Raw genomic sequence first — 5,547 nt, forward strand, 5'->3', positions numbered from 1 at the left:
TCAAGCCCCTGATTATGGTCTCGCAATTTTTAGTCAGTTTCTTTAATAACTTCTGTCTTTCATTTGCTTCAAATCTCATCTCTTCCATGGCTTCCTTGCTTCTTGTCACATGAAGCAGTGTAGAACACGTAGGAGGAACTCAGTAACTATTAATCGTTTTACTCTCTAATTAGACCACTATGGAGTAGATACTTCAGGGGGCTGGTTTTTAGGGGCATAGGAAAGTAATTTGGAGAAGTCATCTCCAAAGACCAACTGTGCAAATATTAACTGGGGTTGCCTCTCTTCCATCCTTAGGGGACTTGAACAGATCAACAGACTTTTTAAGAAATAAACCACAAGTAGCGGAAAAACACAAAAGTTCAAATCGCATCCGGTGTAACCCTGTGAGAGAATTTCTGCAGCAGAAGGAAGTCTGTTATTCTTGACCTGAACTTTAGTTGCAAAAATGCTTCTAATCTCACTGACAATGTTGTACTCTTATCCATAAATCATATCTGAAATTAGAGGCACCGACAGACTGATAGCAGAGGAAAAATTTCCCCAGTGACAGTAGATAATGTACATGTGTTTAAATCAGAGTAATTGGTTAGTATTATGGAAACTTCATCTCAGTTTTAAGTGGTGTTTTTCTTAATTTGATGTGCGTTATTTTAAAAACAGGGCACAGACACAGCCTTTAACCCCCCTGTGCCTTTGGCGTGATTCATACTGAAGCTTTCAGCCAGCCGGCTTGGAGAGCTCTTGTAACTAGAGCTCACATCATTAGTGTTTCTGCTGTCTAAGCAGAAAATATTGGGATGCAGCTTAGCAAAAGGCCAAGGAAAATATAAGGTATGAAGGGTAACAGATCTGTTTCTCAAACAGTTTTCTTGTGTAATGAGCATCCTAATGATTTTTTTTCAATTAATGTATTTTCACATATCTCAGAATGAGAGACCCGAGGATATTTTGTTGGGATAATCTGTCTTTACCGAAATATGTTAACTTTGGAGTCTCTGGTCTTTACTCAGCTCTTGCTCTGCCAGCTTTCCCCATCTGGGCCCTCACTGCTTGGTGTCAGCTCTTGATCTTGCTTCTGGGCTCCAGACTGGACTTTCTAGCTCCTCGATAAACATTTCAGAAAAGCCGGATTGATATTTCTAACTCACCAAACTAATAGTGACCTCATGATATATCCCCAATGATGCGTTAACATCACTGACATCCTCCATACGCCTGAGTCAACTCTGACTTATTTTTCTGTCTCCTATAATCAGAGGTGGCCAAGTCCTGTTGATTCTGACTGTGAAAGGTCTAGAGAATACTCTCTCAGGTTTCCTTTTCTATTTCCACTGTCTTAGTTCAGGTCACAAGCTCGCTTGCTTGCCTGGGTCACGGCAACATACGATTGTCTAATTGGTCTCATGGGCTGCCATAATTCCCTCTCAAAAGCACCCTTCATGTTGCCCCCAGGAGCTCTCCCTAAAGAATGACTCAGACGAGGCCCCTCTCCTGCTGAAAATCTTGTGGTGGGTCCTCTCTGCCTACTGAATCTGTTTCCAACCTAACTCTGCAGCCTCATTTTATGCAACTTCCTGCCATCTTCCTGCAATGGAACCCCGAGACAACTCCCTATTGCTCCACAAGATGCCCCCTTTGACCCCCTGAGCCTTGGCTTGGCTTGTCTTCACCCGTGGAGGCTCCAGCAAGACAACATACAAATGTCCAGAGCCTTCCCCTCGCCCCCACCCCAGCCTGCCCCAAGCATCGCTCTTCCTTTGAGGTTTTAAAAATCCCTCTTGGCAGGTTTTATGGAAACTTTTTTTACATTTCTCTCTCTCCTGAACGTTAAACTTGAGCTCCTGGAGAGCAGGGACTGTGTCATTTTTGTCTTTTTTAAGATTCATCTTAGTGATGGATATATGTTAAGTGCTCAGTGAATTCTTCTTGTTGAATGAATAAGTGAACGGTTGCCTCCTTTGTGAATCTTCATCTGATCCTCTGAAGCACAATTATTTTCTCCTTTATGTAACTATAACATTTTGTATATAGCTCCAAGTTTTTTCTCTTTGCATTCAGTTTTTAGCAGTTTTCTATGATGTGAGTTGCTATGTTTTCCTTTGTATTTTTCCTGGTGGGGGCTTGAGGGACTTCTGGAATCCGTGGCTTGATGTCTTTTGTCAGCTTTGGAAAATTCTTGGTCATTCTTTCTTCAAATAGTGCTCTGCCTGTTTCTTTCCCTCCTCCTCTTTTGGACTCTAATTCCATACATGTTGGATTTTTCTCCCAGGTACCCTATGTGCCTTTCAGTATTTTCCATCCTTTTTCTCTGTGCTTCACTCTGTATAATTTCCACTGTCCTGTCTTCCAGATTAATAGCCCTTTTTTCCAGCTGTGTCTAATCTTCTATTAAATCTATTTATTATGTTCTCAATTTCTGATAGCAGTTTTAGAATTTCCATTTGATTCTTCTTTATAGATTCTAATTCTCCGGTGAAATTCTCCGGTGAAATTCTCAATCTTGCCATCTGTTTTCATTAATGCATAAGTCAGAGGAGTTTTAAAGTATTTAAATAACTCCTTGGATCTCTGGAGGCTCTGTTTCTATTGTCTTTTTTCCCTCTTGGTCATCTCTCTTGGATGTCTGGTAACACTTTATTGAATGCCAGGCATGTATATTAAAAATTGCAGAGGTTATAGATGACGCTTTCTTCCTCCAGAGAGAATTTAGAAAGTCTTCCAGCACTGTGACACTGCTGATAGCTCTGCCCAGCTTCTTACAGTCTTAGGAACCACTATCTGCCTCTCTATAGGTGTGTCTTACGAATCAGTAAATGCCTTAAGTGGAAATGCTGCTCAGATCGTTGGACTCATCTCTCTCTGCTTCCTGCCTCTCCTGGATATTGGTCCTTTAAGTCCTGGCTATCTTGCTGGCCCCAAACTCCAATTTTTGTCTTCCCAACTCTGTGAGACAATGAAAGCTCTGCTCAGTTTTTTTTGTCTCTCAGCAGTTGCTTTCTGCTTGGTTTCTCAGCCCTTCCACACACACTGTGTATGTATTGTCAAATTCCCTGAGAGGAAAGTGGTATAGAACGTTGGGCTCATCTCAGTGAGTTTCTGTTCTCTCTGGGCCCCTGGCCCTGCAAATCCTGGCTTCCTTGAAAGTTTCCAATGTCTTCAAATGTATTCTTTTTTTTCCATTTTATCACACCTTTGTAGTTTGCTCAGTGGGATGATGGCTGTGCTGTAAGATAGTCTGTCATAGCTGGTAGTGGGACTCTCTCTGTTCTTCTGTTACAGCACTTTCTTCCACTATAAGTTTCCAGGTGTGTTCATTTATGAGTTCCTTGAGAGCAGGAGCAGTATTTTATTTCACTTATTTTTTGTAAAATGCGAATTCATTCATTGACTCATTCAACGATATTTTTTTTGAGCGCCTACTATGGACCAGTGCTGAGAATATATCAATGACAAAATAGACAAGGTCTCGGCTGTAACGGAGCTTTCGTCCTAATAGGGGAGAAGGTGCACGATGAAGAAATAAACAGCAAAAATGCCACGTAGGAAAAGGTGTTATGTACGGGATTAAGTTAGAATGCAGGGGAGAAGGTGGGTGTCTATTCAAAGCCCTCTCTAAGCGAGTAACCATTAAGTTGAGATCAAAATGACAAGAAAAAGTCAGCCATGAAGAAACTGGGAGAATTCCAGGCAGAGGGAGGAGCCAGGACAAGGGACCAAGGTGTTTGCCAAAGTGGATTAATTTTGTGAGATTCTAAGTTAAAAATGTCGACATAAGCTTTTTTTTTTTTTTTAAGAGAACATTAGACATTTTGAAATGCTTCTGGTTTTTGCTAAGTCATTGTCTCTGGGTTGTAAGTGTGTGCTGTGTATGGGCTGCTTAACTCGCTCAGGAATCATGACTATTAGTTATGGCTCTGGAAAGAGCGAAGGTCTCTGTACCAGGCCTAGCTCCCTGCAGGAGGGCCCCTCACTCACCAGGGTGGCAGAGCTGAGTGGAAGCAATAACTGATTTTTTCTTATCTTTGAGGCTATGTGTATTTGCACAAATGCTTTTTGTTTAATAATCACATTAATAATTATGATTTATGTAAAATTATTATACTTTTACCAGGGCTCTGTGTCAGTCAGGATCTTAGCAAAAGACAGAATCTAATTCACATATTTCATAAACTGCAACAAAGAGTCTGCTTACAGGAGTGTGCACGGGGTTAAGGGAACAAACAGGGATGGTGAGGTACCCAGAGATTAGCAAAGGCGGGAACCATTACTGCCCCTGGCCTGAAGGGACAAGAGGCATTACCCAGCGCGTTACTTCAGTCCGGTGCAAGCTGAATTCAGGGAGGGTTGCAGCCACTGCCAGAAAACATGGCCTGGAGCAGGAAAGAAATGCTGTCTTCTCTTTCTTCCTGCCTTGCTTTGAGGTGTCTCCGTTGGCCAAACCCACGCAAGAGCCAGCTGGCACTGGAGGGTGGTGGAGTCAGTCCACAGGAGTCGGTCCCCAAGGTCGAGAGCTGCACAGACAGGGCCACGGCTGGACGCACGCTGCACACACGCTTGCTGTTGACATAGCTGGCAATAATGAGCCTGAAGAGAGTTTGTAGGCTTCTTCTGGAGCTCCAGCCTCACTAGGACTTGCGTGATATAAAGTGGCTTTCCCAAACCTGAAGGAGTTTCAGTCTTGTTTTTAACGACAGAAAATGATTTTGAAGAAAGCGGAAATTAGCTAGGGAGAATACGAGGATGTGAGAATGGAGTTCTCAGAGGAGTTCTGAAGGATTGTTTCAAGGCAGAGTCTGGCATTTGTGCTGGTGGGAGGAAGGGATAGACCAGGAGAGTGTGGGGACAAAGGTACAGGTCAGAGAGAGGTCTGGGAAGAGGGAGCATGAGGTGGGACATGGATTTCTCGATGTATAATCATTGATACCCCCAAAACGTCTGTAAATCTAGTCACACGCTGCAAATCTGTTTGCTAATGAAAGGTTCACGACATTGATGTGAGTATGATTTTATGACACAGAAATAGTTAACTTTTCAATTCAGCAATCAAAAACAGCAGAATCTTAAAACGCTGTTGCCCAGCATATTACAAAAGCACCCAGGCATACTTGTCTGCATACCCTCCTGCACAAAACGTCAATGCTCCCAAGCCTGGAGACTTGCTGGGTTTAGGCTAAGTTGTATTTAGTTCATGTCTGATATTTTTCTCTAAAATATCTCAAACTGATCAAGCTCTCATTCTCCGCCTGCATACCGTATAACTTTTCAGTCAATATTTTTTTGTTAATGTCTAACTTAAATTTCTGCTAGTTCTTTTTCACACTGAAAATAGGACAGTTCTTACATGGGGAAGGACAATTGGATAAATCTTATTGGTTCAAAGGATATGTGCGCCATTTTGCTCCCAAGAGCTTGAAACAATTTATATCACATATTACTTTTCAAAAGTTTAGTTAGTATTTACCATCCCAAGTACTTTATAAATTTTTTTATTATTATTTTATTGAGGTCATATTGGCTTACAACATTGTGTAAATTTCAGGTGTA

This window comes from Equus asinus, chromosome 21, assembly GCF_041296235.1.
Source record: "Equus asinus isolate D_3611 breed Donkey chromosome 21, EquAss-T2T_v2, whole genome shotgun sequence".
NCBI classification, from domain to species: Eukaryota; Metazoa; Chordata; class Mammalia; order Perissodactyla; family Equidae; genus Equus; species Equus asinus.